Here is a 14366-nt window from a genome sequence, read left to right on the forward strand (position 1 = left end):
TGTATTTCCTTTATATTAGGCATAGCAGGTAGCACCTTCAGATCATTACATATTCTTCAGAACTCTACAGCTCATATATTAACTAAAGCAAAGTGTTTGTGATCACCTCACACCAGTATTATCATCTGCTCACTGGTTACTGATCTCCTGGAGAATTAAATATAAAGGGCCTGATTTTCAAAGCATTTACACTCTTAAAACTGGATTTTACACATGTAAATGCACCTTACCCATGTAAGAAGGCTTTTGAAAATTGCTCTAATATATGCCATTAAATTGTCACTTAAGTAATACAGATACACCCCCTTGAACTCTTTTTGAAACTCCTTTGCCAGAACAATCTCTGTGTTAGCAGATAGAACACACGTCCATAGAACCTTTAAACATCTGTGAACCCTCCACTGCTGGAAGATGCTGCATTTTAAGATATAAACCACACTCTAGTGGCTAAACAGGGACCAAAAAAGCAAATATACAAAATATACAGAGTGCAAAGATACATACACACATCTATTTATTTATTTATTTATTTATTTATTTAGAATTATTTGTAGCCTGCACCCTCTGTAAGTTCTGGGTGAGTAACAAAATAACATACATAATAAAACATCAGCAAAACAAAACTAACACAATAAAATCGTATTCAGTCTGAATACATATCGCTGTGGTATGTTTAGCATTTAGCCAGGTAGTGATCTTTATAGTTGAGGGCTGCGCTGTGGGGGACTGTGATTGGGGATAATATTGTAGTAAATTCTAGATCCACAGTAGAACAAAAATACGCCAGTATATTAGAAAATACATGTTCTAGTTTGTACAAAGTTCAAGGTTTAAATATTAGGCAGCTGCCAAACCAGCATATGCCCTAATGTGAATATACATACCATCCAAAAAGTTATTAAACTGTCCTGGAACTAGAAAAGGCAACAAACATGATAAAGAAGGATGGAAAGGCTCCCTTATAAAGAGAGGTTAAATAGATTAAGGCTCTTCAGCTTGGAGAAAAAGCGACTCAAAGGAAATATGATAAAGGTTTATAAAATCACAAGTGAGGTGCAATAGATATAGGAGATAGTTATTTACCCTTTCAAATTGTACTAAGACTATGGGACACTCCATGAAACTAAAAGATAGCAGGCGTAAAAACAAACTGGAGAAAGTTTTTCTTCATTCAACACACAATCAGACTGGAATTTATTGCCATGGAGGACATGATCAAGGCATCCAGCACAGATGGGTATAAAATGTGTTTGGACAATTTCCTGGAGGAAACGTCCATAAACAATTATTAGACAGGTAGATTTGGGAAGCCAGCACTTATCCCTGGGAGTCAGCAACAAGGAATGGATCTACTCTTTCTGCCAGGTAGTTGTGACCAGATAAGGCCACTGTCAGAGACAGGATGCTGGGCTCATTGAACCTTTGATCTGACTCAGCACAGATTATCCTATGTTCTTATATCTCCAAATTGTAACAATTAGTTAAAGTTTCACATGCAAAAGTTGATTTCAAAGGGCGAGTATTGTTTTAGGGTTATGGCATTTGCCTTTTAAGAAACATCATGGCCTGCGATAATGAATAAAAACCCTGTATAACAGTTTCTGTCACATCAATATAAATATAAAATTGTTTTTCCAAACCTACTGTTAAAATTTCAAATTTCTTGTTCTCAGTTGTTTTTCATCCACTGCACTGGGCCACATTAATAGTTTTGAGCATATTTAAATGAGGCTGATCAGGGACTAAAGTTGCAGTGATTGTTGCATCCGTGGACCCTTGGGAAGCCCCCACAGGTCCCCACCATCAGGTGGCGAGGCTGAATGGGAAACAGAGGCCAGCTGGAGCTTTGAAACTACCAGCCCGCATTCCCCGCAGGTTGAGCCCTTGGGTACCGGGGGCGGCTGGTCTTAGGTGGGCTTCTGCGTGGATGGTGCCAGCGAGTAGGTGAGAGAGTATGTTGGCTGCCAGGAGAGAGAGAGGCCGGAGGCCTGAAGCCAAGGGCGGCACTGATCCAGTCCAGTAGACCAGGTTGGGCGGAGAGCGTGGCCGGGCCTGGCCCAGGAGAGCGGAAGGACGAGGCAAGGCCGCGTCCAGGGCAGAGGCCCGAGGCGAGCAGTAGAGAGCATGGTTAGGTCTGGTCCGGAGGTCAGAGGCAGGCAGTGGTAAGCAAGATCAGGTCCGTCCAAAGGTCAGAGGCAGGCAGCGGTAAGCGAAGTTTGGTCCGGTCCAAGGTCAGAAGCAGGTAGCAGGAACAGAAGAACTGGAACAGCAACTACAGGAATTCGAGCAAGCAAGAGTGAGGAGACCTGTTGCCAAAGCAAGCTCTGAGTGTCCGGGCTTGCCTTATATACCCAGGACATGCATTACTAGGGGCCGCGGGAAAGTTTCCCGCTGCGGCCCCTTTAAATCTGGATCAGTGGCGCATGCGCACCTAGGGGCAGGGACCGGACGAGGTGGCCGCGGAGGAGCTGAGGGGCAGGCCAGAGCCAAGCCGGGAAGAGGCAGGACCGCGACGGGATCCAGTGGGTGCCGCCGGGGCGCAAAAAGCTGCGGCCCGGGCCTGGCGCCAAGAGGTGAGGACGGGCCTATTGGCACGGGGAATTGTAACAGTGATTGTGTTCTTGCCCTCAGTTTGAGTTGACATCACAGCTGGAGCATGCTTACAAATGAATTTTCAAAGCAGTTACGCACGTAAATGTAATATACTATCATAGCAATTTTCATAAGCCATTTACCCTGCATGTAACGCTGGTAAAACCTATTTATAATTGTAGCAATTTTCAAAATCCCATTTATAAGAGCAAAGGGGGTAATTTTCAAAAGGAGTTACGTGCGTAAATATAGCTACTATTGTAGCAATTTTCAAAAGCCATTTACTCAAGTAAAGTGCACTTATGTGAGTAAATCCTATAGACAAGTCAATGGCATATATTGTAGCAATTTTCAAAAACCCACTTACTCAAGTAAAGTGAATTTACTCCAGTAAACCTGGTTTTTACTCGAGTAAATGCTTTTTAAAATCAGGCCCAAAGTGCATTTACACATGTAAATCCCAGTCGTAAGCTTTTGAAAATCAGACCCTTAGGGCCTCATTTTCTAAAGTATCGCAGGTCTGCGATACTTTAGGGAATGAGGGGCGGGGGGGGCCAAAACAGGGGGCGGGCCTGCGCTAGCCGGCAGCGATCGCACCGTTGCGGTGCGATCGCTGCCGGTTTCGCACCCAATAGCGCCACCATAGGAGGTGTAGCTATTGGGCGTGAACTCGGACGCGAAAAGGGCCTTACCTTTTCGTCGTCCACGGCGTCTTCGCGGAGTCGGCCCCGGTGACGCCCCGACTCCTCCTCTTCCGGGGCCGACTCCGCCCCCATTTTGGTATCACACGCGATAAGGGACGTTTCGCACGGATCGTTACGCGATCCGTTTAGAAAATAAGGCCCTTAGTGTGCTTTCTGCACCCATTTCAAGACACTGGTGATTTCAGAATAGTGGATTAGTCATTACAGGAATGGGCTGAGAGCAAGTGTTCAAATCCCAGTTCCCTCACCGACAGTTCTTATGACCTTGGGCAAATATCTTTATGTCTTGTTGCCTCAGGTATCCACTCGGGGGCCGATGCTGTACCATGCGCTAGCCACTGCACACAGCCTAACTCGCAATTGAATGCGCGTTTTGGACATTCGTCCATAACCCCAGATCCAATACGGGGATTAGCGCGTCCAAGACATGCATCCAAATCACCGCATAGCTAATAGCGTGAGGTTATGAGCTCATCCCCGCGATCCAATAAATGTTCCGCGTGGCCAATCCACCCTTGCAACGCGGCAAAGGGTTGCCAGCCCAGGGCTGGCGTAAAGGTATTCCACTCTCAAGGGCGCATTAAAAAGAAGAAAAATCCTCCTAATAGTATTGTAGTGATACTAAGTAGTAGGAACCAAATAAAGCAGAGTTTATTTAAAAAAACAAAATTCTTTGAAAAAAAATTTTGGACATCCAATTCACATACAAGATACACGGTCCAGGCCGTGTATCTTGTGCGTGTCTATGCCGATAGCAGGAGAAGACATACACTCATAGATTGAGCGTCCATTTTCCCAACCAGCTTGACACCACCTCTCCTGTGCGCCTGATTCGGAGGATGCAGGTGTCCCTAGCGCCTCCTTTTTAACGAGACCCCTCATTTTAATATTGGATTGCGAGCCCAGGCGAGGAGACTGGGTGTGCATTAGGAAAATGGGTGCCCAACACTGAGGCCCGGATTTTAAAGGATTTACGGGCGTAGGAGGGCTAACGCGCGCTGGGCCTATTTTAAAAGGGCCCGGCCACGCGCATATGTCCTGAGGCTTCGAGAAAGGGGCGGGATCAGAGGCTCCCAGTACAGCGGCCATTTGCTGCTATGCCAAGGGATCACGTGCCGGCAGGCACAAAAGGTAAGATAAACGTCGGGGGGGGGGGGGGGGTTAGGATAGGACTAGTGGGCGGGAAGGTTAGGGGAAGGGGTAGGAAGGTTAGATTAGGGGGTTGAGAATGGGGGAAGGCCGTGGGCGTCGGCACGCACAAGTTGCACTAATGTGCACCCCCTTGCGCGCGCCAACCCCCGATTGTATAACATGCATGCACCGGCGTGCACGTTATAAAATCGGGCATCCACGTGTGCACGCTGGGTAGCACGCTCACATGGACACCCGCGTGTACCTTTTAAAATCTACCCCCGAGTGTCTGTTTTCTGTGCATATTTATTGCATCGGCCCCTTGGTTTGTTAGCTTTGCGGGGAAGGGTCTTATTGTACCTAAAGACGATGCTGAAAATCACTTTCAGCACTACTTGGAAAGGTGGGCTAAAAAACAACTATATATTATATATTCTATATTCTATATTATAATCCGTGCACGTATGTGCGAGCGGCACGCACAAGGAGGGGGACTTTTGCAATTTATGCGCAACAACGCATTCGGGCATTCCCCAGTTTTCTACCCCCTACCTAAATTCCCTCCCTCTTCCCCCCACCCCCTAAACCCTACCTTTTTTTTTCTTTGTTTTAGAATTTACTTCAACTCCTGAGCTGAAGTAAGTTGTGTGCATCGGCCGCCTGCTGGCATGAGTCTTCGGAACAGCGATCAATGATGCTGTCCTGGCCCGCCCCCTGCCCAGAACACGCCCCCGGCCCACCCCTTCGCAGAGGACCGGCACTTTTGCACGTACCGAAGTTTACACGTGTGCCTGGGCCCCTTTGAAAATTCACCCGACGCGCGTAAACCCCAGGATTTACGAGTGCAGGCCTTTTAAAATCTACCCTATATTACACTCTGAATTAAAAAATGGTACCAGAATGATTTATTAATTAATTTTTCTAAATTTTACAAATTCCCCATCTAGCATATTAAGAATATAAGAAATGCCATGCTGGGTAGACAAAGGACCATCAAGCCCAGTAACCCGTCTCTGATGGTGGCCAGTCTGGGTCACAAGCACCCGGCAGATCCCATGAAGTAGGACCTATTTCCCGTTACTCGCTTCCTAGGATAGTAAATGCCTTTTTTTTTTTTTTTACTGTACCTGGCTAATAATCAGGCCGATACAGTAAGGAGCGGTAGGAAGAGCTACGTTAGTGCCGGGCGCACCCGTGGTTTGTCGCACGCACAGTCCGGCTCACCTACAGCTCGATACTGTATGTAAATAGCTTGCAAATGCAAGCTGCATCTAAGAAGCGTCCATAAAGCGTTAGGCCCGCGCAACCCATTTTACTGTATAGAGCGCTATACAGTATCCTGGGTGCGCTGGCCTAATGCTTCACGGACATGCTGGTATCTGTCATTTCAAATGTCATTTCATTTTTTGCCGCCTACCCTTACCCCTGCCTCTAATGCAGGGGTAAGGGTAGGCGGTAAGTTAGCAGGTTAATTGCACAGCAAAACGGCAGGTTATAAAAGCGATAGTCGGGGCGCGCGTTACTGTATGGGAGGGAATAGCTAATTCGATCGTTTACATCTAATATACATGCCACGGGCGGAAGGGGTTACCCAGTGATTTAAGGACGCGGTAAGAGTAGGTTAAAGGGGATAGTGTATCGCAGGAAGGGCTAACGAGGCCGAAAAGTGGGTAGAAAGCAGGTTAGGAGCAGGGTAACCGCGGCCGCACTTTACTGTATTGACCTGAATGTTTTATAGACTCTTCCTCCAGGAGCTTGCCCAAAACTATTTTAAATCCTGCTATACCAGATGCCTTGACCAAATCCTCTGCCAACAGATTTCACAGTTTGATAATGTGCTGAGCTAAAAAGTACTTTTCACGATTTGTTTTAAATCAGTTGGTTGTTAGTTTCATGAGTAACCCCTTGTTTTGAAGGGGTAAATAACGATCCTTTGTTTTCCTGTACCATCCCATTTATGATTTTATAAACTTCAGTAAAGACTAAGGCAAAGAATTATTTCGCTATTTCCTTGTGCTCCCTGAGCACCTTTTTTGCCCCTTGTCATCCAGCGGCCCAACTGACTCCCATACAGGCTGTTTTGCTTCAAATGCAGTTGGAAAAGGTTTCATTATTAGCTTTTGTTTCTCTGGCAAGCTGCTTCTTCTTCTGAAATTCTCTCTTGGCCTGTCTCACTACTGGTCAAATAAATAAATAAACAAATTCTCTGTTTATTTATATTATTTCTTAACAATAACTTGTATTCCACCTATTACCAAAATACGTTTTAGGCAGCTTCCAAAAAAAGAAAAAATACACAAAATACAATTGCACCATATAACAGTTCATCAGCAAAGCAACTGCTCCCTGCCAATAGTCTCTTCTATACATTTAGGGGCGGATTTTAAAAGGAGCGCGAATAGCCTACTTTTGTTTGTGCTCCAGGCGCAAACAAAAGTACGCTGGATTTTAGTAGATACGCGCGGAGCCGCGCGTATCTGCTAAAAACCTGGATCGGCGCGCGCAAGGCTATGGATTTTGTATAGCCGGCGCGCGCCGAGCCGCGCAGCCTACCCCCGTTCCCTCCAAGGCCGCTCCGAAATCGGAGCGGCCTTGGAGGGAACTTTCCTTTGCCCTCCCCTCACCTTCCCCTCCCTAACCCACCCGCGCAGCCCTGTCTAAACCCCCCCCTTACCTTTGTTGGGGGATTTACGCCTCCCAGAGGGAGGCGTAAATCCCCGCGCGTCAGCGGGCCTCCTGCGCGCCGTGACGCGACCTGTGGGCGGGTCTGGAGGGCGCGGCCACGCCCCTGGGCCCGCCCCCGGAACGCTCCTGACACGCCCCGAAAACGCCGCGCGGTTCGGGCCCGCCCCCCGACACGCCCCCTCCGAAAACCCCGGGACTTACGCGAGTCCCGGGGCTCTGCGCGCGCCGGTAGGCCTATGTAAAATAGGCTTACCGGCGCGCAGGGCCCTGCTCGCGTAAATCCGCCCGGTTTTGGGCGGATTTACGCGAGCAGGGCTCTGAAAATCCGCCCCTTAGAATAGGAATTGTTAATCTTTCTTATTCTTCAAAAGCCATGTTTGATCTCCCTGTTTTAATGTAACTTTTTCGCTTCCTATGTTTACTGGTTTCCCCTTGTTTTTTGTAAACCGGTACGATAAGACCTGTCTTGAGCATCGGTATATTAAAAGAACCTAAATAAATAATGAACAGACAAACAAACAACTAAAAAGCTTTAAAAATATTAAAATGCATCTATATGGTCTTCATTCACTCAACCTGAAAGCTTCCAGAAATAGACAGGATTTTTAAAGTTTTTTAAAATTTCTATAATCCTAAACCTGCTGTGTTGATAAAGGAAGGCTTAACCCCTAAACCTGGAACTCCTGAGAAAGCACATTTGCACGTTTCCTGCAAATGAACAGCTCTTGTATTAGGCACCACCAGCTGCTGAGAATTACCGGAACACAGCGCCCAGGGCGGACATTACCATTTAAGCAAACTTTTCAGATAAGTAGGGTGACCTTCATGCATAATCCGAAAAGTTAACACTAGAATCATAAATTGTTTTTGCTGCTCCACAAGGAGCCAATGCAGCGATTGCAATTCCGACGTAATATGGTCCCTTAAAGAGCATCTGGATACTAAGTTGCTGCAGTATTCAATAACATCTGTAAGGTTGTAAAATAACATTTAGATAAACCTACATACAAAGCATTTCGAGTAATCGAGTGTTGATGTAACAACTGCTTATAGATCTGAAATCATTCTGATCTACAATATATTTTAGGTGATGTAATTTCCACAATTAAAAAAAAAAAAAAGACATGTTATACATCCATTCTCAACTGGATCTGAAATGTAAAAGCAATATCAAATTGTATCCCTAAATTGCGTAACAAATCCAAAAGAGGAAGTGGAACCCCTTCTAACATTAAGTGGGGGGACAATACCAGATCCGGTGATGGTGAAATCGGGATAGCATTCATCCATTTTTTGACAATAGATAAAGCCTGATCAATCTGTGATAGTGTATCAGCCAATTCAGCTAGATACTGGAAACAAAAGATGAATATCATCATTATACACCTTTAAAAGTATCCTTAAATCTTGTAACTTAAAACACAAGGAGCACACATATATATTAAATAGTGTTGCTGGTAAACAAGACCACAAAAAGATTAGGAATCCAAGGAGAAGAGTTTTGTTCAGTACAGATGTGTTGAAACTGCTCTGCCCAAAAAAGAATGAAACCAGTCTGGGATAGCTCCCTCAATCCCAATTTCATTCAAGAGCTACAATAGTACCGAGTGCAACACCGAATCAAAAGCTGCCGAAACATCTAAAAAATCTATAATCACCGAATGCCTATGATCCATCTCGTTTAAAATAAAATCAGATACCAATATCAACAAAGTCTCAGTGCTATGGTCTACCTGGAAACCACACTGGTGGTCATTTAAGACATTATCAACATTGACAAGCTGAATCAAAACCATTTTTCAACTATTTTACCCATTGATGGAAGCTGGAGATAGGCCTGTAACTTGAAGACTCATCACCTGGAAATTAAGGATTCTTCAAAATTGGACAAATAGGCGTAGATTTTAAAAAGGAGCGCTGGGGCGTACATGTGCGTGCTCTACCCGGCACATGCACATGTACGCCCGATTTTATAACTTGCGTGCGTAAGCGTGCATAAGCGTGCACAAGTTATAAAATCAAGGGTCGGCGCGCTGCCTTCCCCCGTTCCCTTCCCCCTAGCCTGACCTTCCCACCCCTTCCCCTAACCTTTCCCCCCCTAGCCCTACTCTAACCCCCCTGACCCTTGTCTTTCCTTTTGCATGCGCTGGCAGCCTGCCGACACGCAATCCTCCGACACAGAGGCCATGGCAATGGCCGCTGTGTCAGAGGCCTCTGGCCCCGCCCATTCCCCGCCTCTTTAGTAAAGCCCCAGGACTTAGATGCATCCCGGGGCTTTACACACGTCGCTGGACCTTTCTAAAATACGCCCAGCGCGCGTAGGGCTTTTAAAATCCGCCCCATAATTGCTTTCTTAAAGTTATCTGGAAATACTCCCTTAGATAGAAACATATTAACTAATATCATCAAAACTTCTAAAAGAGAGTCCTTCGGCCCTTGTGGCAATCAGAAGGGACATACACCTAATAGACAGAAAAATGACCTTATTTTAGAAACTACTGCCTCAACATGGTAAGACCAGCACTGGTGTCTATATCAATACCATTCTGAATCCTCTCTAATTTGTCATTATAATACTGAGCACAAATGTCACTATCTACCCCTATGGGATTCTCATGAGTCCCCAGTAGTGTGGTCAGATGGGAAACTAATGGAAACAAATCATGAAGAAGATTTAAAGAAGTTTGCACATGCATTGTAAAATACAAGTTTCTCACATTTTCAAGTTCAGTTTTGTAGGATACTCGAGTACACGCATACCTCTCCTCAGTTAAAATGTTAGGTTCCTTCCTCCAACATCTTTCAGCAGACCTCATAACGCTTTCCTTCTCCATTAAAGCAGAGTTATACCATGGTACCCACAGTCACACCAAGGGGAAGGTCGAGAACTTCAGAGGGCTATCTTATCAATAGTCCTTGGTAAGGTATCACAAAGGGAGTCAGCAAGAGACAAGGCAGAATCAAATAACAAATTATTCTTTACAAGCTCTGCACTCTCTGGTGTACAAATCTACTTTTCTTTCAACTCTCAGCACTCCGAATGACACCCAATTTTCACAGGTGTTTACTGTGCTGTTCGTACTCATGATGGTATATCTTAAGCTGCTCCCCCAAGCCTTCCCCACCCCTGACACCTCACCCCGAATTTAAAGGTCCCCCTGAAACAGTGATATTATAAATAGAAAACTGACTCGTTTGCCACCTCTAAAGATGTTCCATTCTGCTCCAGAGGTTGATATACTAAGCCAAAGGCCCAGTTCTCCAACAGTCCAACCGCAGTTTCACTATCTGAATCAAATTTATGCTGTGTACACTGTATAGATAATGACTTTTAATAAATTTAAAATTACCCCACTACCCTTTCTGCCAAACTCTGAGTGGTGATCACAAACATAGCCCAGGAGATACAACTGATTCAAAAACACAATGTCTGCATCAGAGTGCCAAGACTCCGTTAACAAGAACATATCTGGTTTGAAGTCTACTAGGATAGTAAACAGTAAAGCATTAATATAGATAAATACATGTAAGTGGCTTAGTTGAAATATGCTCCCTCTCAACTATACAGGGTATAAGATTAGACAGTACAGTCCCAGCTAGCCTTCATGCCCTACTATTGCAATATATAAATTTACTATACCTTCCACGGCCCAATATAATTGCAATAGGACACATGGGGTACCCATTATATCAGCAAAATTCATATAAAAAAAACACCCAACGACAGTAAAGACAATTAGAAAAACCAGCTCAAATTTAAGCTCAGATTCAAGCAAAGGGGCAGGCCCTTTGCTGTGGCCCTTCACTAGTGACTCTTTGCCAGCTGGTGCGCCAGCAGCATGGCCTTTTTGGCAAACAGGCTGGCATAACTAGATAACATCATTGTGATGGAGATGGGGCTGGCAGGCACTGGGAAAATCAATGACCTCAGGCAGTCCAGTAGGTAAAGTTCCAAAATGCTTCTGAAGTACATAGTGCATAGGCAGACTCAGCAAGTAATCACCAGCTCTTCACAGCTTCTTGGCAACATGGAATTTTTGGCGAGCAGGTCGGCGCAGCTAGATGATGTTCTCGTCACAGGGATGGGGCTGGCAGGCCCCTGGAACACCAGTGACTTCAGAAAACCAACAAGTAAAGTGCACAGTGCATAAGCAGGTTCAACTTTTAATGCTGATAACGAATTATATGAGTCAGAGTGGAAGCCAATCTATAAACTAAAATATAAGGACTTATGTCTTTTTTTTTCAAGATACACATGACCTCTGAACTGTGTTTTTTTTAATTAGGGGATGTTATTGTTTTCATCCAACAAAATTGCAGAATATTTTTTGGGTATATATTTTTATAAATCCTGATTGTAGATGAATTAAGTCTGTAGTTAAAATATATCTTGAAGTCTAAAAAAGCATGCATTACAAACTCAGCACTGTTTTCATATACCAGGAAGTCCTATTTGCCTAAAGACAAATGTCAGACCTCTGTTCATTTAAGGTAGAGATGTGCAAAGTTTGCAAAAAAAAAGTTTTTAAACTAATTTCAAAGACGTAAACATTTTGCAGGTTTTCCAAATTAGCACAAGTAAATATGTTTTCCTAAACTTCAATGCAAATGTCTACAGATCAGCGAATCTGTATCAGAGTACAAGTGGATTCACAGAAATACACAGCAGGCAGATCCAATAGCTATTTCATAGGGATGTGCATTCGTTGGTCGATTCATTTCATTCGTTTCAATGGTGTGCGTGTATCTCATGAAACAAAGGTAGGCACACAAAACAATTTCAGTGAATTGGCAAATCCCAGTGAATCTAGTTAGATTTTCCCAAGATTCACTGGGGAAAAATGAGTGAATTTCACCAGAAAATCTGAGGAAAATACCAAAATTTCAATTCAGCCTTAAATTTTTCTCAAGTCTCAAGCTTTAATGTTAATTTTGTCCCTATTAAATGAATGAAACACTGAGGGTCCTTAGGAAAGGAGTCTCTGCAGGATCTATTACTGTGAATTAATTAAACAAGGCCGGTGCTAGCATTTTTGCTGCCTTGTGCGAACAATTACTGTTAGGGATGTGAATCGTTTTAGGACGATTAAAATTATCGTCCGATAATTTTAATATCGTCTTAAACCGTTATGGAACACAATACAATAGAGATTCTAACGATTTATCGTTATAAATCGTTAGAATCGTGAGCCGGCACACTAAAACCCCCTAAAACCCACCCCCGACCCTTTAAATTAAATCCCCCACCCTCCCGAACCCCCCCCAAATGAGTTAAATAACCTGCGGGTCCAGCGGCGGTCCGGAACGGCAGCGGTCCGGAACGGGCTCCTGCTCCTGAATCTTGTTGTCTTCAGCCGGCGCCATTTTCCAAAATGGCGCCGAAAAATGGCGGCGGCCATAGACGAACACGATTGGACGGCAGGAGGTCCTTCCGGACCCCCGCTGGACTTTTGGCAAGTCTCGTGGGGGTCAGGAGGCCCCCCACAAGCTGGCCAAAAGTTCCTGGAGGTCCAGCGGGGGTCAGGGAGCGATTTCCCGCCGCGAATCGTTTTCGTACGGAAAATGGCGCCGGCAGGAGATCGACTGCAGGAGGTCGTTCAGCGAGGGTTCCGGCGCCTCGCTGAACGACCTCCTGCAGTCGATCTCCTGCCGGCGCCATTTTCCGTACGAAAACGATTCGCGGCGGGAAATCGCTCCCTGACCCCCGCCGGACCTCCAGGAACTTTTGGCCAGCTTGTGGGGGGCCTCCTGACCCCCACGAGACTTGCCAAAAGTCCAGCGGGGGTCCGGAAGGACCTCCTGCCGTCCAATCGTGTTCGTCTATGGCCGCCGCCATTTTTCGGCGCCATTTTGGAAAATGGCGCCGGCTGAAGACAACAAGATTCAGGAGCAGGAGCCCGTTCCGGACCGCTGCCGTTCCGGACCGCCGCTGGACCCGCAGGTTATTTAACTCATTTGGGGGGGGTTCGGGAGGGTGGGGGATTTAATTTAAAGGGTCGGGGGTGGGTTTTAGGGGGTTTTAATGTGCCGGTTTTGCGATTTTTAGATTTTTAGATTTTTCACGATTTTTCACGATTTTTCACGATATTTTACCCCCCCAAACGGCAACAATACGATTCCCTCCCCCTCCCAGCCGAAATTGATCGTTAAGACGATCGAGGACACGATTCACATCCCTAATTACTGTACTGCCCCCTCCTCATTTTTTTTTAACACAGAATACCTGTTGCATTTGTGCCTGCTCTTGCCCTCGCTCCACCCTCTCTACCTCTAAGGCGACTCCCTTTGGGTCTGATGGACAGTTGCTGCCGCGGCTTCTCCTCAACATTTCTTCCCAGAGTCCCTGGACTGCCTCTTCGAACTTACCAGGGGTACCCACTCCTCGGGGACCCCGCTCTCTCCTCTTGTTTTCAGATTGCTAAGATGGGATCCGGTACTCGCTCCTCGAGGGCCTACGTCCCTGAACGCTCAAAAAACTCCCTATTGCCTGGAAGTAAGTGATCGCAGTCATGAACATTGTGAGTTTTTTATTACAGTTGTATATAGGAACCGGTACTCGCTCCTCGAGGGCCCATGTTTCTAGAACTCTGAAGATTCTCTTCTGTCTAAGACGCTATCGCTGGTACGGAGATCGTGAGTTATTACAAATTGCAGATAGGAACGGGTACTCGCTCCTCAAGGGCCAATGTTCCTAAAACCCTCCAAAGACTCTTCAATTTCAGAAGTTATTTCATTTACAGATATTGTGAGTTCTTATTTCAGTTTGCCTAGAAACCATTACAGAGATAGATAACTGTGAGTTACCATCGCTCTCTCAGAGCTGTCCCTGGAACCAGGTACTCGATCCTCGAGGGCCTAACTCTCTCCAGCTACTGAGCCTTCATATTAATCTATGCGAGTGTATCATCTACTTCTGGTTATGTATCCAGCATACCCTGTCTACTCACTATCTATGAGTCTCTCTCTACAGCTCAGCAAAACCCGGAAACAGCAGTTCCAGGATCTGAGGGACTTCAGCCCTGCCGGGCACATCAGCTCACTACTGCCATTTCTGGTGATTCTACTACCTGTCCAATAAAGAACTATCTGTGTCTGTCTCCATATTCCAGCCTAGTCGATGGTCCCTCTCATGATATCCTCCTGAGGGCGCTATCATCTGCCATCGACCCAAGGATTCACCATTCTACATTAGAGTGCTCATCTCTCACACTTCAAGAGCTGAGTACAACAAACTGCTACCTTGCAGTCTACCCT

Source organism: Rhinatrema bivittatum, chromosome 7 (assembly GCF_901001135.1).
Source record: "Rhinatrema bivittatum chromosome 7, aRhiBiv1.1, whole genome shotgun sequence".
NCBI lineage: Eukaryota > Metazoa > Chordata > Amphibia > Gymnophiona > Rhinatrematidae > Rhinatrema > Rhinatrema bivittatum.